This window comes from Gobius niger (genome assembly GCF_951799975.1).
Source record: "Gobius niger genome assembly, chromosome: 17".
NCBI lineage: Eukaryota > Metazoa > Chordata > Actinopteri > Gobiiformes > Gobiidae > Gobius > Gobius niger.
The window spans coordinates 9,389,872-9,414,227 of record NC_136868.1 but is presented as its reverse complement, the minus strand read 5'-3'; the positions used below and the strand labels follow the sequence as shown (position 1 = coordinate 9,414,227).

Below are 24,356 nucleotides of genomic sequence, written 5' to 3'. Positions count from 1 at the left end.
CTCAACGTACATTTTGGGACAACATTAAGTCCTTGCCTCTAAATTCACCCCGTGGCATCATTTTGCCTGGCCCACATTAAATCAAATTAACAATCACTGCACACGTCATTCCCAGCAGCTCTATTACGACGCGCTGGCCGATGGCTGCACTTACAGATAGGTGAAGCTGTGCGCCTGCAGTCTGTATAACCGGACTAAGGCAAAGTCAATGAGGAAAAGCCACGGGCAGAAATCCTCACATTTAGCTATCATTAAATGTCATCATCAATTGTCGTTATCTGACAAGCCTTTAACCACTGCAAAGAAACCACTTATTGCACAAAGGCATGCTTTTTGCCGCTGCTACCTGGACAAATTGAAAAGCCGGACATGAAAAGAAAAAGCCAACTTCCTTCTTGATGTGTTAATTGGCGTCTTTCACTTTTGCAAATGAGCACTTGGCGCTCCGATGTTGCTCACTCGGGGTCCGTAATTGTAACACGCAGGTGGTACCCTCAAGGGTACATCCACAGTACCCCTTAAATGGGATACACATTAGTACCTTTAGATTTGGTACCGTATGGGAGTAGATTTAAACTCCTGGGGACAATATTTGACCTTTGGTGGCCCTCAAGCTTCTTGTTGAATTGGCACACATCACCAGAGATGGTTCTTTTCAATGAAAATGTAATAATTCTACACAATTATATTATACTTTCTTTGAGTCTGAGCTGTATTAATAATCCACGTCTAAATTAAGGTGTGGGACAGAGTTAAAACCTGTCTTAAAGGAACGGGCCACAGTTTTTTCCATACTGAGATATGTTCTTACCTGAGCTTAGACGAGTTGATTCGTGCCTGTCTGGTTATGTTGTTAGCATTTAGCCTCTCCCAGCAAAGGTATAGCTCCAAACTGAGCTGAAGTTAGAAGCTACCGAGCTGTTCCCACGTTTTCCCTATTTAAATACAGTTAAAGGGTTAAAGGGTACTATATTGTAAGGCGTTATAACATTTGGAGCACTTCGTCTTTACTGTGCGGACGTCGAAGTGCTCCTAAGGTGCTATTAGGCCTTACAATATAGTACCCCTTTTCATCCGCTTAGAAAATCGACATGTTTAATCGATCGTGTAACTACTCACAAAACTGTATTTCAATAGGGAAAACATGGAACAGCTTGGACGCTTCAAACCTCACCCCACTTTGGAGCTACTGTATAACTTTGCAGGGAGAGGCTAAATGCTAATAACATTTGCGTGACTGAGCGCACGCACAAAGACCAGACAGTTATGCATCAACTCGTCTAAGCTCAGGTAAGAACATATCTCAGTATGTAAAAACGGTGTCCTGTTGCTTTAAATGCACCCAGTTGAAGGGTTCTTTGCGTTGACCACGGATTTGTGGGCCTTAACGCTGTATGAACTTCTTTTTTCTTCCTTTCTAAATCCATGTGGCCCATTATGATGCAGAGGACTGTATCCGACATTTCTAGAAAAAAATGTAGCCAAATTCATAATAGACAGACACACACACAGGCGACATTTTCTTAGTTTAGATCTTAATTATGATGCTAAAATCACAAACAGGTCCGGTTCTGGTCAGGTTGGTTTCGATGCAGTGCGTGAGACACAAGAGTTATGGCGCAGCAGCTGTAATTGCGGGCATGAGAGTGTCACCTCTGTGTGTCTTCATAATGCTACGTGTGAGCTGTCCACGCGCTGTAAATCTGATCTGAAGACATGCTTTTATACAGAAACTATGTCCGGTTTTTGAAACGCTGTCATATCCACAAAGACAAAATATGCTCCTGAAAATCACTGCTATCAATCTTCTTTGTTTGTCTTCACAGTCATTAAAGTCCCGCTATTTTAAACTTACCTCAACCAGAAAGTGCACAATTGTATCATCCACTTTCCTTTCACACAACGGCACAAAAGACACAGCGTCGCGAATGTGCACACAGTTTGAAATTTTGAGAAAGCAGTCAATAACAGTAATTTAGATATTTTATTTTCTTCGAATGAAAAAATAAAATCCTTCAAAGTTTTCAATTGTTGATTTACTGCTTAGCTAAAAATAATCGGATTCACTTCCTCCCCAAATGCACTATTTCAAAATTATTTTTCAATCATCTTTATTTGTCAGTCTCTAGATCCATTTGGAGACACACAACACAAACAAAACAATACAACAACGATAAAAAATATAATTTGTCATTTGTTTTTTTGTTTTTTTTGTCTGGAGCCTTATGTTATGTTGATATTTTGAGCCACATACCCCAAATCGATCAGTAAATCATTCAAGCCAACTTGGGTTTAGGTTTGGGGTTGGAGTTAGAGTTAGAGTTAGGAATCATATATCCAAATCTCAAAGCGTACAGCCTATATGTCAGTGTGATACCTCATTTGAAAGCCAAGACCTTCCAGTTTCCAAAACTACGTGTACTAACTTATCTCTTCTGTTAACCACATACAGTACAACCACTCTCATCGCACTGACGGATCGAAAAGACTGAACTGACGGCCACTTTTCTGTGGGCACTAAGAATGGTTGCCTCAGAAGATTCAAAGATCACTCAAACATGCATGTGTAACCCAGGTGCCCAGCCTGGATCTACCTTAACCATTCATTATTTTCCCACGCCTGCTAGCCAATTACTGCGCTCGCTTTCGGTGACATCATCAAGTCACGTGGGTCGGCGCGGCAGATCATGTGTTCTAACATGGCGTTGCGCATCAGTGTGCAGATGCAGTGGGGAAAGCCAGATCAGAGTCGTGCTACAGGTCGGTTTAAACTTATTTTTGCTGTTCTAATACTTTAGGTTTTTACTTGTCACTTAACTGGGTTGTATGTTAACTCATTGTTGTCTCCTACCGTGGCCCAACCCGCAAGGAAAAGTGCAAAACTGATGAGTGTTTATTATTGTTATCGACTTTTATTTAACCAGGATAGTCCCACTGAGATTAAGAATCTCTTTTTCAGGGGAGTCCAGGCCCCAGAGGGGAATCTATTGTACATGTTTTTAGTAGTAGGGGAAACCGGAGTACCCGGAGGAAACCGGAGTACCCGGAGGAAACCTACGCAGACACGGGGAGAACATGCAAACTCCACACAGAAAGGCCCCGTCCAGGTGGGAATGGAACCCAGGACCTTCTAGCAGTGAGGCGTGAGCACTAACCGCTGCGTCACCGTGCCGTCCGAGTGTTTTTTGCTTGTCATGCTGCGTTAGCATTGAGGTTAGCCGCCGCCGTTCATATCTATGGGCTCCGGTTAGCATGTTGTTTTGACAAATTTATGCCCTGTTTCTTAAAGGGGCTAGATGCAAGTTGGCCATTTTATGCTCACTACTGCCACCTCAGGTCATACTCGTAACTGCACCTTCTATAGATGTGGTGAACAGGTCTGAGCTCATTCTACACCGACATTGCTGGAACATGTAAGGGGGGGGAAAATACATCATTTTAACATTTTTAAACTCCGTATAGTCCCTTTAACTATGTCAATCACAGGTCATAAACTTGTCAAAACAACATGCTAACTGGTGACCGAAAGCGAGCGCAGTGATTGGCTAACAGGCGTGGGAAAAATAATGAATGGGAAAGGTAGAACCCGGCTGGGCACAGGTTTCATCACCTGGGTTACACATTGAGGGCTAAAAAAAAAAACTCCAGGTATGTTCCTGATGAGAGGCAGCATCAAGCGAGTGAGTTTGCATAATATCCCCTTCAAAACACACAACAGAACCCCAAACATTATCTAAAGTTCCAATATATTTCAGGATAAAGTTTCGAACACAAAATCTATGTTTCCATGGAAGGCATGTTCAGGTGTTGCGCTGTTGCCGTCCTGTTGAACACGGCTTATCCTCTGGCGCTACAAAAGAGCCGCTCGCTGCTATCCCTCCATTCAAACTCCAATCTGTATTTTGGCTTGGCGACATAATCCGCTCTCCCGTCGCGCACACTGCCAGCGACACACGCGCAACAACCGACTCATCAATAACACTTTGTCTGACGAATACAGATGACTTCGCCGGAGAATCCCCCTCCTCTTAAGCTTCGCACTACAAAAGGCATCCTAAAGCTCGGGATACCTTAAAAGACTTGGAGCTAGCGTTTACGCAATTGCGGCGGACAAGGATTTTGGGTAATGATTGTGTTGGAATCAATTTGTTCTTTAGTTTGGCCCCGGTTATAAAAAAAAGTTAACCTTTGAAAAGTGAAGGTCTTTGCTCAGCTCTGGACAATTTCTCCACTTGAGCAAATGCAACTGAGGAGGACAAGGACTGCACATCACAACTGCAGGAGAAAGAATTTAGACTCAGGTTTGAGAAAAAGAGAAGCACAAAAATGATTAAAGATGAGGGATTGACCATTTCCAGAGGTGTAGAAGGAAAAGGATTTACACATCATCTGGACTATGTAAGAAAAGGTGCGGGTTTAGCCTCAAACTTATGGCAATTTTCTTTCTTGTCTTGAGCTTTTACGCAATTCTATCAGGATTTTAAGCTGCAAATGTACTTAAAACATCATTTGGCGTGCGTTCTCGTGTATTGTTGAGAGCAGAATGTCTTTTCTTGGTAGCACCGTTGGTTTGGCTCAGCGTTTGAACCACAGATACAAAACGTTGAAGACAATGAGGACTATATCATCATCAAGTCAACCCAAGCCAAGGTTTCCTCATCGCAATGACTTATGAAACCAGCTAAGCTCAAGGTTTTAATCCCGTTGTTGAGGACTGTCATGTTAAAGTTGAGCCCCTGATCATTTAGCCCCTGCTCTAAAGACTATATTTATCACTCAGTTGAAAAGAAAGTTAATATATGTATAATCGTTAACAGTCTATATCGTGCTTGATGTGTGACAAATACAACTGAAAACAAAAATACTGTGTCAAGACCTTGGCTCATTGGAAAGATAAGCAACTGAACTAGAAAACTATACATTTTATCATCAAAATCTATAAATGAATCTCCCGATCATCATGCTAGATGAGCCAACTTCCCAGCCCGGGGGGGGGGAACCAGAAGCTCATGATTGATGATACGAGGAGCACAACGTCCGCGCAGTGACTCCTAGACTTCCCCCCGCTCACTTCCGTCAATAACCTGTAGGAGTTACTGCGCGGACGTTGTGCTCCTTGTATCATTACGCCTCACAATATAGTACCCCTTTTAATCTGCTTATAAAATCGACATGTTACATTTCTGTGTAAATATACTTCGCTTGAAAACACTTCACGTAACTTTATTTAAATAAGGAACACGTGGAAGAGCTTGGTAGCTTCTATCGTGAGCTTTTTTGGAGCTATATGACATGTGGGAGAGGCTGCGTATGTGCTCCGTTTGCGTGACAGAGCGCACGGACAAAGACCAGACGGGGATATATTAACTCGTCTAAGGTTAGGTAAGAACATATCTCAGTATGTAAAAAGGGTGGCCCATTCCTTTAACAGGCAAAAGCGAGGCTGAATATGTGGATGAGCGCGCCATCTCCGATGAGCTTCTCACTTTTATCACAAAGCTCGAGGTCTGGACAGAACAGCGGCTCAGGGGTTTGGTCAGTGTATGTCCCGTCAGCTGAGAGGAGCAGTGGCTGAGCAGGAGTTAGTCATGTTGTTTGAGATGAGCTGGTCTCACATGTAACTCTCTTATTCTGTATCAGGCCTTTGGTCTGGTTTATGGGATTTAGTCCTGCCTTAGCCCTGATATATCATGCTTTGCCCTGGTTTAATCCTGGTTTAGTTCTGAGTAGTCCTAGTTTATTATTAGGCTCTTTATTATTCTGTATGAATATGTTATTGCAATGTTTCTAAAGCCTAAAATGCTGGAATATAATACAACTATTGTGTTTAGGTCGGCTCACTGACTGACCGGCCCAGTGGCCAATGACCTCCGACAAATCTGGCCCAGTGACAAAAGTAATTGAAGAGCCCTGCTCTATACTATATCCCAGCTGCTGTTGTTCAAATTACTCTGAGACTTTCTTCGGTGATTACAAGTTTCTAGTCCGCATTTGCAAGGTTAATGCTGACAACATCTTGCATTCCTGAAGTAATTTAGAAGGATGTTCCCCTGCCCCAGATGAAGACTCCAAAACAGATTGCGAGGAAGCTATGAATTGAACGCGCTTTAGTGTTGACGTCTTACCCACAATCACCTCTTAAAAATATTTGTTCCGTCTCCTGGAGGAAAAAAACAAAAGTGCACAAATCCTACTCGGCCTTCTGCGTGGCATCTGGCTTAATCTGGCCAGGCTCCACCGCTCAGTCCAGGGGAAGCATTGACCTTTGGTGGCACTTTTGTGGGGGCTTAATTGCAGTTAAACTAGTTGTTTTTGGAGAGATTTATGCTTAATTGACTGGTGCCTTATTGCTGTTTATCCGTCCCCGCTGTGTGCAACAAATCCGTCCACTGGCGCACGCAGAGACCCAGTCGGGGTATCTATGTCAGCCTCTTAATCAGCCGCGCTCATCCTAATCTCATCTGGAAGCCTTAAGTATTGAGTCTTGCTTGTTTGTGCATTTCACTTTTATTATTGAAAGCGACTAGGGATTGGCTCGACTTTGAGATGTTTACCGCAAAATATTTACTGGTTGTTTTCCGATCGTAGAACGTTCTCATGGGGAAAGGAGCATTTATTCTTGCTACAATTTCAGGACTTTCATAATAAAGCAGCAAAAAACAACTGACAAGGTTCATTATCGTGCAACTGTATATGAATGACAACACCAAATTTGTTCAAAAGTAACTTTTAAATTAGCTTCAGTGGGCTTCTCGAAATGGTACGATTTAGGATAAGAAGGTAACTACATATTTTCGTAATTTTTTTGGCCCGTAGGTTTTATTTGACCGGAAAGCAAAGGTTGAAAAGAGGTGGAAAGCAGAGAGAGATAGGCTATTCAGTAAATTGTTGAACATGAATTCACGATGCCGAGTACTGAACAACCTTGAAGGGGCTAGATGCAAGTTAGCCATTTTATACTCACTACTGACACCTCAGGTCATACGTGTAACTGCACCTTCTATATTAAGCTTGTGCATGACGGCACTTCGGACCCGAAGTAACACCTTTTTGAGTGACAGTTCAGGATTTTAGAGGCAGTTGTGGTGAACAGGTCTGGGCATTCTACGCCTTAGGACATTGTTGGAACATGTAGGGGGAGGAAAATACATACATTTTCTGGTGTTATAAGTGATTTGCCTCAGGTGCACTGTGGAGCAGGTCAGACTGTTTTTAATGCAGGCTAGCTGATACCGTAGAAATGCGCTAGACTAGCATTAGCCTAGCGCCACGAAACTCTCAAATATAAGAACTGCATGAATTACAAAAAAATATCTCCAGAAATCAACAACACTCTGGATAACTAGGAAATGAGGCCCTATGTCAAAAATCCTGAAATATCCATTCAAGGGTTTAAATCAGCAGCATATGCAAAGGTTCTGATTGTAGGTTTAGTGTTGACTGTAAGGCACTAGATGTGTTAATCCCCGCCTTCAACCTGTAGTGTTAGCTAGAACTCCCAGTCAGAACCACTTGTATGATCAGTGTTTCCCCTACCATTATATTTGGAGGATAAAGTCTCTCAGGACGATAGCCCTTTATTATGCAGCGCTAATCACCGATCCGCAAATCCATTGCATTTGTTTAATGAGATACTACGCCTGTTCAATCCAGTCCGTTTTTTACAGATCCAGTCCGCGGATTTCACAGAAATTTGCTCTGTTGGATTTTGTAGAAAGTCCAGAACTATACCTTAAATGCTGATTTTGGCTCCTCTTGTTTTATGCAGAACACAGACTTATTACATGTGTTCAATTAGATCACAAACTGTGGAACTCACTGATAAATATTAAACATGAAAATGAGGAAAGTCCAAACACCCATGGGAAAATGAAATAATGGTAGCCTACATTAGGCTAATCTAATAATAGTATTTTACATTCTCAAACTTTATAAAACATAGCATTGTTTCCTACATCATCAAAATGCTTCACAGTTACTTAACCTGAATTAATTATGTATATTACAGAAATTCAAATACTTACTAATAAAAACATTTGCTAAAAACACTTTATTTTACCCGGTAGCGTACACAGGCCGCGCACGTGCACGTGTAACCATACCCCCCCTGCCAAACCAGTAGAAACACTGATGGTGTGATGGTGTGGAGTGTAGCTTTGTTAGCTTATATATTAAGGGAGAGTGTGGTTTTCTGCAACAGTAAGAAAGGGAAGTACATATTACAATAATGTCGCCACTCAGCTACCATCTGATACACAGTATTAGCTACCAGAACAGACGGGAGAACATACAAGTCAACGATAACAAGTGGGCTCAAAGAAAGGCCGGCAGTGGCAGCTAGCTCATGCAGATGTAACTAGGTTAACTAAACACTAAACAAACACATAAAGATACCACCAGGAAATAGAGGAATGCACATGGTCACAGACACACAACTGGGACAAGAAATCACACTATGTTCAGCTTCAAGCCATTTAGGAGGAGCTCACTGGTTGCCGTGACGACTGGAACTAAGGACTGGCCACTTTAACTGTAGCCACGTGTCTACTTCACAAAATAGGGAAAACACATCAGGGTTAGGGGAAACACCACTAGAAAAACACTCTTTGACACATTTGCGTTTTGTTACTATTTGGACACTTTGGTTTACCCAAATCTAAAAGCTTTTTGAACAAACTGGAGAAATCGAGCTTGTTTCAGATGGGGGTTAAGAGGTTAATAATGAGGGCCTTTTGTACACACATGGTCCAGAAACCAGCCCCTTCAGAGTGATCTTGTTAATTATGCAACAAAGTTATTGTTTCACACTTTTGGTTTTAGTTTTTTAACATTTTAATATTAACCAAACAAACACACAGCATCTAACAAAACCTCTATCCAAACAATAGCTAAAGTAACATGCAGGCCCTAATGCAGTTCGATACACAATTCTGCTCTGCCCCATTGTGCGAGCGTGTAGTGCCAACAGCATCGATCCACTCAAACAGATGAGTAGAGTCGCACTGGAGGTTAGCAGAGCAAGCTTCTCTGACACACTGTAATGTTTATCTATGAAACTCAAAAGGGCCAATGTATCAGAGTCAGTCCACTGTATATATATATATATATTTATTTTATAATATAAAATAAATGTCTAACTGACTGTTGTGATTAGAGAGCAGCAGTTAGAGCTCATGCTTCCCAGAAGGTCCTGGGTTCAGTCCCTGTCTGTGTGTGTAGTTTGTCATTTCCGTGACTCGTGACTCGTCTCAAACATCAGCTCAGACTTGTAAGTTTCTAAAAGGGCAGTGGCTCCTGACTTGAGGTTCAGGCTACAGGACTCGGACTGGTGGACCAAGGACTCGGGCTTGACTGATGTAGCTCTTCATCCCCTTGGCATGCACAACCTCGCTTTCATAAACAAGCTTTTAAACAATAGTTTCACATTAAAGGTTAAACGCAATCAGCAATCCTAGGGGAGACACTGCTTTGTAAATAATAGTTTGGGTGATAGTGACTCGACTTGAACTCGGACTTTATTTTAATGACAGAGTTGCTTATTTTGAGCTCCCACGAGCAACACGCACCAAACAACCTCAGTTCCCTGTTCATTTTAACAACTTTACCATCATATAGACATTTATTAATGAATAAGAAAGCAGCGATGGGACCTAATATGATTGCATTGTGAGAGGAAAAGGCCTCACGTTTGAGTTTGAAGAAGCTACAATATATAAAGTAAATATAACATATTTGAATCTGAATTATAAACTCATAAGGGAACTTTTTTTTTTTTTTTTTTTCATTTAAAAGCTTGATCCGACTAACTTTTGATTTCTGCAGGATTAGTGGGCTGTGCAGTCCGTGGGGGAGAGGGAGAGTGCGTCTGAGAGTCACAGCTCGAATTTCTCTGATGAGTGAGCCTCAGAAGGTGCCCTCACTGAGGCCTGAGTGGAAGGGTGAAGTGGAACGGTTTCTGAAAGGCCCGAACTTGTAGCAAAATTGACGACTTAGACTTGTCTCAAACTAATCTTAAGAGGCTCGAACAATGAGGACTTGAGGATGACTTGGACTCCAAAGATTGTAACTCGACTACAACTCTGCTACTGATCCACTGCTGCCTTGCCAAACACAGATGCTAAAGGTATATTAAAGCAGAACTATCTCATGCCCCTAGAGGCCATAAGCGCCACTGCAGGTGTTGTAGCATGCTGCGGTTTTTCACTCATTAATTGTCCATCAGAGTAAATACTACACTGACAGAAAAAACAAAGGGAGAGAGGGATATTGTACATCCAATTACACAATTGATTTACAGCCAAGTTTTTCCCTCAAACTTGGCTGTAAATACTGCTTCAGTAGTGCTAGCCCCGCAGCTAGCTTTGCCCGTTAGCCTGCTAGCTTCTTTTTCGTGATTCCATTAGTGTGTATTGGTGGCTCTGACCCGATGCAGGAAAGTTGCAATTATGGTTTTCTGGCCAGAGACACCAGGGGGAGATGAAAGACCCTCCAATCATTCCATTAAACACTTGTATTACCTCCAGAGGGACTACGAAAAGGATTTATTGAGGTAAACAAGTTACTTAGTTCTGCTTTAATGTATTATTCATAAATAACAATAGTTCAAGAACTTTCCATATGAGTGGCACGGTTGTAGAGCTATATCCTTTTAACAGCTGTTGGATTGGGTTAGGGAAGGATAAATTTCACAGATATTTAAGATGCTGCTCAGACCACAGTCCTCAAAATCATAATTCACAAAGTAGCATCTTCTTGGACTGGACCAAAACATAGCAGAGCAATGAAGCTCGGAAAAACAAAGAAAAGAATAGCAGTCCTATCCCAATCTTAGAGCAGATTTTATGTTTTTTTTATTTTTTATTAAGGATTGTCTGCATAAAGAACATATATTATACAAGTTAGCTATTAAGAGATGCCCAAACAACACTTGGAAATACCTCACTGACCAATACAAGGAGCGCTTTGTGCAAGTTTAATAGATAAAAAGCAGATGGACTATTCTGCGATTTAAGGATTACACATTTTGTTATACTGTATTGATTGGAAGCAAAGCAAACCAAGGATACATCTTGGAGGAGCACGCTTTTGAGATTAGCAAGCAAGAAATGCTTTGTATACACCGCTGAATCAAAGATGGTCTATTGATGTGCTGTTTACTTTCACTCAGGTAAAAAAACAGGCTCTCAAAAAAACAGCAACAAATGCAGATCATTTCCTCAAAAGAGCAATATACAGTAGCAACACTGAAATAAGCCTTTTTCTTTTTTTTCTTTTCAGATAACAGATTTCATAGCCATCTCTCCAGTCAAGCCAGAGAAATGTAGTTATGCATTTTAAATTCCTCCACGAATCAAGAGTGATGTTGAAATTCAGCTGGCGGTCGGCCCTGTCTGTCGATTTGATGTATGCTTCAGAAACCTGGACCAAAACAACCAAACCATGAGCCAAGAATTCAAACAGCGAGAGCAGCCGTAGACTTTGGTAACACACGTGCAACCAAATAAAGTAATAAAGTTAGTCTAGAGCCCTGATAATGATATTTTTTGTTTCCTTTTTTTCTATCAATTTTAACGACGTTCAGATGTGCTGTGTGTTAAACCACATAACACACACTTTGTTACAGGAGAATGAACCAACTATCCTGCAGTGATGAGAACAATAATTATACAGCAAACTAGGTCTGATGTTTTTACCTTTTCAAACATTAAACATTCTATAGACCAAAAAGCTTAATGTATGACAAAATAAACATTTGTATCGCAAACTAAACAATGTATATATTGGGGCAAAAATGTCATGTCATGTCAAACTCCTCCGGACTAAAGGCTCAGTATTCTGTGTTATCAAACCAGAGGAACTAAAGGAAGCAGAAAAACTGGGTCTCTTGGATAAGAAGCAAAACAAGCGCTTTTTGAAAACCTCTTCTATGGTAGAAAACTGTACAAATGAGAGCTTACGCAAACCACTCCATTGGTCATTATCAGCAGTAAAAGCTTAAGATTACAGAATTAAATATATAAAAAACACATACAATTACATGCTTACAATTATCAAAACTATTGAAAGCTATTGAAAATCCATTAGCATCTTGAGCATTTGTTCTTCTAATGGAAGACTATTACGATATTTCAAGGTGAACGCTTCAGACAGAACTCAAAGGACTCAAAGGATAAAATACTATTTGTGTTTGGTTTATTAATGTTGAGAACAAATAAAAGGCCTTTATATGTTTCAGTTGGAACATTTCGGCGATTCATGATCTCTGTAGAGAAACTTATTCTGTGCATTTGGCCCATCTTTCAGTGCCATTGCCGCTTGTCAGGAGCAAAATCGGACACTTCTGTCATCAGTAGTGACATTTTGGAGATTACTGGACATGTTTTTGGTTGATAAGGAAACCAGAATGCCCAGAGAAAACACACACACAGACACGAGGAGATCACGCAAAGAGCCAACAGAAAGACCCAACAAGTCTGTTGTAAAGGCAAAAATAGGAGAGGTAAGAAGAAGGGACAATGGATAAAAATCATCAAGAAATTTAGTTGGATAGACAAAACTCCCTCCCTGTTAAGGTCTTTTCCAGGGTGCCGGAGAGGAAAATCCAACCGATGGTCGAGCCTGGGATTCAGGAAGAACAGTGCGGTTTTCGTCCCGGTCGTGACACACTTGACCAGCCCTATACCCTCCTTCAGGTGCATGTTGGTCTCCGCCAGGGCTGCCCTTCGTCACCGATTCTGTTCATCACCTTTAGGGAGAGAATTTCTCGGCACAACCAGGGACCGGAGGGTGTCCAGTTTGGGAACCTCAGGATCTCATCTCGACTGGGATGAGGATCAGCACCTCCAAATGCGATGGTTCTTAACTGGGAAAAAGGTTCCTTTGCAGCTGGATAGGCCCGTAAAGATAGGATGAGGAGCCCAGTCACCCAGGAGAAGGTTGTATTAGAGCCGCTGCTCCTCCTCGTCGAGAAGAGCCAGCTGAGGTGGCTCGGGCATCTGTTTCAGATCGCCTTCCTGGGGAGGTGTTCTGGACATGTCTCATTGGGATGAGGCCCTTAGGAAGACCAAGGACACACTGGAGGGACTATGTGTCTAGGAACACCTGGGAACACCTCAGAATCCCCCAGAACAGCTGGAGGAAGTGTGGATAGGGAAGTCGGAGCATCTCTGCTCCATCACAGGCCCCCGGTAAAGCAGAACAAAATGGATGGATGGACAAAACTTTTACAGTTAGATCTAAAAGAGTGCCGTTATAACTCCGCTGTGTGGCAGTCTTTGATAAACTAACAGAAATTGCACAGTTCATTTAAGGAAAGGCGGTTATCTGACCACCAGACAAAGCCTTCTTCATCCACCATGTTTTCAGTCGTTTTGAACACATGACACATTTTCCCAGTGACTTGACTAAATTAGTAAATAGTGATCTATCTGTGTTATTAATGCGGAACTGTACTTTGACTGTAGTTTTAATGGGCACAGCAGGGTCATGTGAAAAAGATCTGCGCCTGCCAAGAACCTCTGCTGAACTCAACAGTAATACGTGACTCAAGGCTTGAGCTTCATGGACTTGTTTTAGGAAAATCCCTAAGAATTTGATGCTTTTTGAAAATTCCAAACATAGATTTTCATTAGTAGTTACGACCAAATGGCCTAAATAGATTATTGGATTTACATTTTGGGAGACAACTGAATAATTTATATGTGCTAGGAAATCTGTTTTTCCTTTCCTCCTTTTTAAGGGAAAGTAAAGTAAAGGCGCAATACTGACCACTCATAGTCACTATATGGTCAAACATGCAGAAATATATATTTATTTTTTTTGCATAAAAGTAGCATAATGCACCACTAAGGGAAAAAAGAGACCAAACATGGTGTCTGCAGCAAATTATGAACTATTTAGTGATCAAAAACCCAGAAGTACCGGCAAAGGTGCCATTTGCCCCCTGAAAGATGTGAAGAATCCTATAATTAGGAGAGCTAGTATGTTTGGTAAAAGTTTGCATTTCTTTTTCTATTCTCATCATCCGTTCGATCATAAACGACAAAATAGGTGGTATTGTAGACCTGTTAAAGGACTGAGAAAATGCATGGTACAAAATGCATGGAAGCACTGGCTTCCTGTCACTCAGAATAGACTTTAAAACAGCTCTGCTTGTCTACAAGTCTTTTCATGGTTTAGCTCCAAAGTACATCTCTGACATGTTACAGCCGTATGAACCATCTCGGGCCCTGAGAACTTCAGGGAGGGGTCTTCTGGTGGTTCCCAGAGTCAATAATAAACACGGTGAGGCTGCGTTTCAGTTTCATGCAGCTAAAATCTGGAACAGTCTTCATGAGGATGTGAGACAGGCCTCAACTCTGACAATGTTCAAATCCAAGCTGAAAACAGTTCTTTTTACCGATGCATATGACAAAGTATTTTATCTGCACTCTCGCCTTTTACTGTAATTGATTAATTTTATGTTGATGTGTTTATTGATTCTATTTGTTTTCTTGTATTTATGCAACTGTGAAGCACTTTGAATCGCCTTGTGTATGAATTGTGCTCTACAAATAAACTTGCCTTGCCTTGCCTTACATGTTTTTGTATTCCCTTCAACTTTCCTATATATAATTTGTATGTTCAAACACGAGTACAGATAGATGCCACCATAATATATTTGTACCTGGTAGGGTTGTGCAATTAATCGAAATTCGATTACGATTTCGATTACAACAGTTAACGATTACAAAATTAACATAATCACAAAAAATCGATTATAATTTTTTTTTCAATTTTTTCATTTTTTTTTTTTTTCTAAATTTTTTTTCAAATCTTTTTTTTTGCAAAGGAGACTTGCGTTATTTCACGGCGCTGGGATTATTTTCCCTTCGCTTTTCACGTGCCATGGCTCGTGCTTTTGTCTGACATAATAACAAACGGCGCTGTGTGATGATGTCATCAGGCCACGCTGCTCAGTTTGCCTGCGCAGGTGTGAGGGCTGGCCAGCAGGGGGCAGGTGTGAAACAGGGACCTCTCTTTAATCAAGGCGTACTTGAAATCATTTGTACTTTTATGACTGTCCAGAAAACATAAAATATCATCATAGTGTTTTCATTAATAAATAAATAAAATAAAGACAGACTTTTTTTAAAGGCAACAAATAATCGCGATTTCAATTATGACAAAAATAATCGTGATTAGTATTTTTTCAATAATCGAGCAGCCCTAGTACCTGGTGTCTATCAAAAGGTTTACCGGTGCCTATCAGAAGTTAAACTGTAAACAACTTTTGTAAAGAGAAAATGTATATCACAAACTGCAGCTTCATGTATGGTAAGTCAGGGGTAGGTTTTTACAAAAGTTCTGAGGACTTCAACCTGCTCCTTTTGAGTGCGCAAATGCTCTCCTTTTCCTTTTTGTCTATACTTTGTTTGCTGCTCAAATAAACTAATAAACTAACTAAACTAACTAACTAAATGTTTTGAACACGATTAAAAAAACGGAACCAGCATAATTTGTCACTGTTTGAAAATGGAAAAATGGAGGCACATTTCACTAAAATAACTTTTTAAAAAGACTGTGGTGAAACATCTTTCTGACGGCTATCGCTGCGTCCACTAGTGACGGACACTTTAGCCTCACACCAGTGTGTTTCTCCTATTGTGCGACTGTTGTGTTGAGTGCAGAGCTGGGACCTGCTGAAAATCAGTTTGTAAGTGAGCCAGACCGATTGTGTTTTAAATCTTTCCTGCCTAATAAATAAAAGGAAATGCAATGAAAAAAGAAAAAATCCAGTAGCATGAATACATCACTTGCCCCAGATTGTATGCGAACATGAGGCTTGTAGTTAAAGCACTCACCTAAATGCGTCCACCGAGCAATGAGAGTCGTCACGTCAGGCACCTGGAAAACAACATCATGACAGTCCATCATGTCATTCAAAAGGCAAAAAGGACTTTCTCTACATTCTCAAAGGAAGAGTATGGTTCAGTTCCGTAGTTGAGGTCACGAATTACAAATAAGTGGAACAAGATTTATTTCAAATGCCGTTTGGGCCACAGTCCTCTGCATCATTACTCATCCTTATCTGCCTCAGTTGGACTGGACAAGTTATGCTCACTGTGGTCTTCTGAAGAGTCTGCATTAAAGCTGCGACACCTCATCGGTTTACTCTCGACTAGTCGACTACTCAATACGTTTAGCCATGGATTACTGTCGTAGGTTTTATTGCAAAGATGTGCTATAATTTATTCACTGTCACAACAACAACAAACATTTAGGGATTTTGATGTAGAGGCTTTATCCAAGAAGTCCTATATTTACTGTTCTTTAAATTATTTGCACTGGTATCCAAACCAATACATGAGTTATTTTTTGGGCGATAATAGCAAAGAATAGTTCTCTCTATTTTTGATTCAACAGTGTTTTAGTACAAACAAACTTTACTCAAAAGATTTGTGAAAATAGGCCTTTCTGGACACAAAAAAGACACTTTGCAAAGCTTAAAAAGCAAATCGACAAACAGATTGATGGACAATGAAATCTTTACCTTGAAGCAAATACCTTTTTACAATAGACCACAGTCTAAAGCAGTGTTTTTCAACCTTTTTTGAGCCAAGGCACATTTTTTTCATTGAAAAAATCACGAGGCACACCACCAGCAGAAAATATTAAAAAACGTAACCCTGTAGCCTATATTGAGTCGTTCACATCAAAGTGTCTTGAATAGGAACACCGTATAGTCTCGCTAGCCACCGTGCCACAGTCACCGCCACCTGTGACTGTGGCACTGCATCCGTGCATCACTAATTCTCTTGTTTCAAAGAAATTAGCAAACCTAATATTTCAAGAAAACAACTAGGTGAAATTGGATAATTTTCCAAGGCACACCAGACAATATCTCACGGCACACTAGTGTGCCACGGCACAGTGGTTGAAAAACACTGGTCTAAAGAATGACATTCAAATCCAGTTCACTCAAACACAAACCGTAAAATCCAAAGCTGTTGATTTAAGTAGTAAATAATTGAGATTGACTACAGTTGAGATTGCGACCCGATTGAGAATATTTGAGAATTGCTGGAGGAGGCTGTGCACTGTGGTCACATTCTCCCATCATCAATACAAGAGGTGGTGAGAAATTAATGCAACACTGGATCTTTTGATATTGCAGAAGCTTATTGAAACAATGCCACAGCGAATGTGAGCTGCAATCAGTGTTCGGCAAGTTACTTTAAAAATGTAATATTAGTTACACTTTTAAAAAGTTAATATGTTGGTATTACATATTACTGTTTCAAAAATGTTACACAACTTTGAGTTACTTTTGAGTTACTTTTGGCAGAATATAAACTGAAAATAGTACTAATGCCACCGAGCAAAAGTGCAGTCACAGATTTCCTTTTTCTTCGCTTTCCCCCCATGTTTTGTTTTGTCAACGTTAAAGCAGTACTAAGTAACTCATGCCCCTAGAGGCCATAAGTGCCACTGCAGGTGTCGTAGCATGTTGCTGTTTTTTACTCATTAATTGCCCGTGAGAGTAAATACTACGCTGACGGAAAAGACAAAGGGAGAGAGGGATATTGTACATCCAATTATACAATGGATTATTTTTCTTGGCTGTAACTGTTTAAGTGGTGCTAGCCCGCAGTTAGCTTTGCCCATTAGCCTGTTAGCTTCTTCTTCATGATTCTAATAGTGTGTATTGGTGACACCTACCCGGTGGCAGCGAAGTTGCAATTGTGGTTTTCTGAGAAACCAGGGGGAGATTCATCCCATTAACACTTGTATTACCCCCAGAGGGACTACGGAAAGGATTTATTAAGGTAAACAAGTTACTTAGTACTGCTTTAACTACACTCATCTGCAAGTCTTACACACCAGCGTCCAACTTGATTTAATGCCCGTGTAACTTGAGTTACTTAAATTGTAATGACTAATATATTCCCTTATTTTGTGTAATAGTTTATGCTCCTTAGTTTAAAAAAAAGTAATATATTTTTGTAGTATATTACCCTCAACACTAGCTGTTATCAAAGCTAAATGTGGTCCAATGAAATATTACAGCGCTTGACCTTCTTTTGAGAACATAAAATGCATGTGGTTCTTAGTATTAGTATCAGCTTAGTAATTCGTACTTCACTCAAGCGTTAATGCTCCTGGACAAGTGTTTTTTTGTGTAAAGGCACAAATCCAATCGTTCAAATCATTCCACTCCAACCCAAATCATTTCTATGGACATTCAGTGGTGAACAACTTCAACTACAGTTTAAAGATTTACTATTTAGGCCACAGCGAGCACTTTCAGTCTCCGCAATCCCCGCTTCACAAACAGTTGTTGAGGGTTTCTTCCCCCCCCCCCCCCCCCACCCGTCCCCCTTCAACGTTGTTTACTTTTCAAGACTTCAACACCAACTTCCGACTGCAGGGGATAAAGCCTAATGTTGTAATTGCGCGGGAGACGTCTATTTGTGGTTTTGCTGTGTCCTATATTCCGTTCAGATCCAGGTAAAGGCGGCGGCAGCAGCAGCGGCGGGGGGCGGGAGGAAGGGGGCGCTGTCTCTTGGGCCCACACACATGTATCTCTGCTGCTTTTGTTGTGATGAATTGACAGTCGCGGTCCCACATTGACAGATCCGCGCGTTATCCTATGGGGGGGGGGGGGGGGGGGTGGCGGCGATGGTGGGAGCGCACACGCCGCGCACGATTGGCGTCACTCAATGTCACACGTCTTGTTTATTCTTTTCTTTTGGAGGGGTGGGAGCGGGGGGGTGGGTGGGGGTCTATTTTTCTAAATCTGAACTTCCAAGTCAAGGAAGCAGGAAGGAATAGAAATTAGTACACCTACACTGGCTGTTCCCTTAAGAGTGGCGCGTCTCTTTGTACTCGCATTGTAATTGTTGGTGGGCGCCAGTTTGGGATTCTTACCCAGGACTACTTTTTTTCTTTTGCTTTTTTTCCAAGTTTAATACAATGTTTGGAGGAGACACGCAAACTTCTAAACTTCACTGGAGTTTTTTTGAACACGAGGCTAATGTAAAGAAACAGACTTTTCTTGAAGCGGTTTTCCTTGTTGTAGCAGATGCTTCCTATTTTCAGAGGCGCGTTCTTCCACCACAGACAGAGCCAGTAGCCGCTGATCTCCTCTGGGACACTCCGCCGATCGACTCACTCTATTTTAAGGCCTTCTTAAGCAAACTGGAAACTTGGTTATGGGGGAGTTACTTTTACTGCAAGATATACAGTAGATATAAAAAAAAAGTAAAGACACTGTTTTCGCCACATTAGTTTTGGTGCATAACAAGAAGCTAAAGCCATTCTGGTTGACAAGGCAAAGTAAACTTTAGAGCTGCACAATGTAGCGCAAAAAATATCGTATCGTGATATTAGGTGATGCAAGAAGCCACAATACCGTTTATCACGACATCACTTAAGTCTTCATCTGACTAAGATTGGCACATTTTTTTACAAACTCAAAAACAATGTGTTTAGTTTTAGTTCAACATGTCCTATTTGACAAAATTTGCTTAAAAACAAAACAATTTGTGTTTAGTCAGAATGGAACATATCGTGTTGAAATGGTTTATTGAAATGTCCCAATAGTGTGGTTATCACGATATTGCACAGCTGTTTCGCATATCGCAAGTTACTTCAATATCGTTCAGCCCGAGTAAACATGGCCATTAACATGGTCACAATCTCCTCATTAATGCACTAACTGTTACTCAATGGGTTTTATTATTGGCAGCGAGGTAATGAATCTGAGAATTTGTAATGTACAGATTCTTCCCCAACCCCTCGACAATCGCCTGTGGCTTAAAGGCCCTATACCTGATTTTTTTTTTTTTCCCCTTACTTTCCTAACATAATTGTAGCATCCCAATTCTTTACAGGGATGAGTTTATGGGCGCACATTACAACTTGCAGGGTCACTTTTCCGGGTCACTTTTCAGGGTCACTTTCACAAAAATGCTACAAAACTATAGCCTGGCATAAAGTCAGACAGACTTTATTTCTGTATTTATAAAGACAGTCTGGAATTGTGGTAATAGGACGCAATTTCCAAAACACAAAGCAACCTACGCTTTGTGTTTACGTCCTCCGCCATGATTGTTTGTAGTCCGCATGTGCAGTCGAGTAAATGTTCCGGTGAAAGACCTCAGAGCAGCTTCTTGTTGTGGCTTTAAAGGGACTATACAGAGTTTAAAAAATGTAAAATTATGTACTTTCCTCCCCCTACATGTTCCAGAAATGTGTAGAATGAGTTCAGACCTGTTCACCACAACTGCTTCTACAATCCTGCAATGTCACTCAAAAAGGTGTTAATTCTGGTCCGAAGTGCCGTCATGCAAGAGCTTAATATACAAGCTGCAGTTACGCATAAGACCTGAGATGGCAGTAGTGAGCATAAAATCACAAACTTGCATCTAGCCCCTTTAAGGACAAGTCCAGCTCATTTAAAACAGAAGAAAGGGCACTGGTAAAAGATCGTTGTGTCGCGGCCTGGCGGAGCACTGGTGTTTGATGGGGAATCCTAGCGCGGAAGATGACGCACTGACGACGCCCGTCTCCCGTGCTATATTGAGTCAGCAAGACTCAAATTGCACAATTCCAGCCTGCATCCCCATGTATCTCTTAACATGGAGGATCAGTGTAGCTCGTGCCAGGCTAATAAAACTAGCCTGCAAGTTTATGAAATTGATATAAAAGCTTTATAAATTACATCTTTAGTGTTTTCTACATAAATGTCTGAGCTAATAATAAACTAAAGGAGGACAAAGCAAACTTCATTCCAAACTTCCGCTCGGTGACCACAGATTTAAAAAATCTCGTCAAACAAATTAGTCCATTAAATTGACACACACAAAAAAGACAATATAAAACAGAATGATTTAGAAATGTTAGAAATTAGTCCAGGGACATAAATTCAAAAACATGAGCCAAATTTGTGCTGGTGTCAACCCCAAAATTCCCTTGACCACAGTGATTTATTTATCAAATAACTATTTTATCAAACACAAGATTTTCATTTGTGGTTTCATGACAAAAGCTGTTTTTTATTCTGACTATATGTTTATGTTGGATAGTCTGTCGGGTTTGTTATGTGAATTTTACTCGATGCAAACCAACTCAATAACCTTAAGAAACTACTAAAACGCCACACGACATCATTCACTTCATGGAGCAGACATGAAGTTCTTTCTTGAAGCTTGAAAGTTCCCAAAAATTCCAAGTATTCAATACATGAAATGATTTTCAGCCCTTCACGCCAAAAGCAATAACACAAACGAATCAAGTCCTGAAATTATCGAAGTCAAGTACTTTCGACCATTATCAGTCAAGTGCTAAAAACCATTAAGCCATTTCTAAAGAGCCACAATCTGTCAAAGAAATGTAATTTGGGCTCTGAAAAGGCCCTTTTTTTTTTATCAGGTTTTGACGAACTGGAGTGAGGGTCTGAAACAAGTAGGTCTTATCCTTGTCCTAGCCTTCAGAGGTCTGCGCTCACCAAATGTTTCCAGTCTAAAGTCGACATCAAATATGTTTCTAAAATCTAGAAGACAAAGACAGTACTCAAACTCAGCAATAGCTTCTTGCTTATAGGGATATTATGTCACCTAATATTGCTATAACTATAATTTGGCGGTCATATTTTTAATGTGAGTCAAGATAAAAACTAATAAAAGCCTGCGTACTGATGCGACCCCCCATTTGAGAGGAACTGTTCCACATATAAGGGGTTTTAGTACTTACTGTATGTGGGTGTTTTGTTTTTTTGCCCAGAACGTTTTACCACAACTCCGTCCAAAGGTAAGTCCCCTCCACTTCCTGCGATGCTTTCTAAGTGCACCCAGAATGGACAGGTTGATGGGAGCGTCAGGTTTACGGCCTCAAAAGGCAGACCAATGAAAAATACATCTCCCTCAATACACCGTGGGACACCTTTCACCGGCCTTTATGGACTATTTATAAGCCTCCTTTTACAGTGAAGTGGAGGCATGCACAGATTAAATTAGAGCCGGTTACCTTTTTCTGAGCTCACCGCGGGATAGTAGCTTCTGTAGAGCCATCTGAGGGCACAAAGGCTGGAGGTGCAGTCTGGGAATTGCAATGAAAATGCTGAACTTACAATAAATTTAATTGTAAGTTTTGGAAGAAGAATTATTTCAAAACATTGGTTCAAGTTTGAGGTTCACGTCACACAAATTATTGTTATCTCTATGTTTAAGTGTCATAATATCAATAAAAGAAGACACGATGTATCACAGAGGTCTTCAATCCATCTGAGATTTACAATTTTTATCACATCATGAAGCCCTACTGCATTCTTTTCTTTGTGCTATTGCAACACTTCTTGCAGTTAAAATTTTATGAGTCTGAGCAAGTTATGGATGGCAATGGCTATAGAGTTCACTGAAACCAGCGCAAGGAATAATGACAGAAAATCATACAGATCTTTGTAAGAAATTATTATTATTAAAAGCCTTTGTAGTGAGGTTCAGTAACGAACAAAACTGCAATATCTGGTTTTGATCAAATAATGTAGTCTTCATTTTATTCAACAGTAAAATAAAAAAGACAGAGTGGAACTAGTCACATCATCTAAAGTGACGGGACTACTAGTGTATATGTATGCATCATTCATTATTATGTTTGCTTGCTATTTTTGTGTTTTTTATTGTTCCTGTTTGGAAATTGTATCGCATCAATCAACCAAAATAAACCATTCATTCATTCATTCATTCGTAAAGTCAAGAAGGAATGAGAGAAACAATGGCTCTGGTGTGTCTTCCCGATTAGGTTACAACCTAATCATAACAATTGGGAACAAAATAAAAGCAGAAAATGATCAAATGAAAGCGAAAAGTTCATCCCAGGGGTCAGTTTTAGGCCCTACATAGTTCAATTGCAAACCAAAACCTGACCATTCCAAAATCAAATTTCAGATCATAAAAATATAAAATATCTCAGACCTACTGGATTGTACTGAATCAAAACAGAACTAAGAACATTTAAGCATCAAAGCTATAACAACTCTAAGTATGAAAGGCAGTTCTATTCTGCGCCAAGTGGCTTTTATATACAGTATATTTGCGCTTGCCTCCCGGGTCGAGTGGTTTTCCTTATCGCTAAAAACATACTGTACATGTTCTCTTCTGAAGCAAGGACTCTACTGACAAAGGAATTCTAAGTAACTCTAAGGAATTGGTTGATAAATCAATTCCAAAACAGACAGAACACAATCACTCGTTTCAAATCAATCTGTTTCATGGCACAACAAGCAATTTCAAACTCACTATTGGAGAATTATCATTACGTTCAACGACAGTAAGTGTTGAGGGTGAAGAGCCAGTTCCTCGCGCAACAATGGGAGAGAGGCGACAGTGACTTCCAGCCAGCAGTGATGTGGGTCAGTAGGTAATTGCATTCCACGATCACAGGGGACTGAGTGGCAATTAATCCTGCCGCCAATGAGCTGTGCGCAGAGAGGAGTACAGTGAGCCAGGAGAGAGGAGCCCAGCTGTGGAGCAGGCCGCCTCTGCCAAAGACACTGTCAACCCGGTCTGCCACAATGATGTTCTACAAGCAAAGAGAGAACACCGGGGGCAAAAACAAATGTAACCAACTTTTACCAGTGCAAGTGTGATTTAAAAAAGCAAGGTCTGTAACAAAGAGGCTAAACACACAACAACATGGCTAATTATGCAAAACAAACAGCTTTTCCCATTATCTCCTATCTAGTCCTAACTACTACTGTACAATTACTACAGATTTTAGTTCGATTTTAGACCTGAGTAAAGCCCAGTTTTAACTTGGCAGTTCTTGAAAAGTAAAATAACTATGGTAACTGTGGTAAAAAAAAAAAGTTTGAACACCACTGCTCAGAAGCAAACAAAGACTGGCCTTTGAAGAAAATTCAGTGTTTGTTGTTGGTAATGAAATACAGTATGGGATTGTGTGGTTAAAAATCCATGAGGCAACCATTCAAATCCATGATCTACTCAATGATCATAAACGATTGGAGATTTGATAATGTAAAATACTACAGTTATTGTACACATAAAAGCAACTGAATGTTTTTACCAGTTGTGAGTGTTTTCTCAACTTTTTAGGCAGTTTTTAGCTCATGTTAGTCTATGTATTGGAGTTGGCATCCGGCTCGAAGGACCAATCTTGGGGATTGTAGGGCTGCATAGATACAGACAGCATCACGTCAGAGAAGGGGGCGTGGCTTCGCCAAGGGGGAAAATTAAATGTTTTGGGAAATACAATTTTCCACTCGTTTTTGCCATTTTCTGGTGGAATATCAACTTAATAAAAGTCAAGTATAACTCAGGCCCATATGGATATTTCAGTAGAAGGGAAAAACGGCA

At 40.6% G+C, this 24,356-nt stretch overlaps 1 protein-coding gene across 1 annotated transcript in view; it reads right to left on the bottom strand.

The window, feature by feature from the left end:
• The window catches only part of lpp (LIM domain containing preferred translocation partner in lipoma), a 227,219-nt gene that overhangs the window by 184,671 nt on the left and 18,192 nt on the right, over positions 1–24,356 (bottom strand). The window contains exon 3 of the mRNA XM_079574940.1: positions 15,843–15,885. The gene's annotated coding sequence lies outside the window, so the exon portion shown is untranslated. The remainder of the gene's footprint in view (positions 1–15,842; positions 15,886–24,356) is intronic.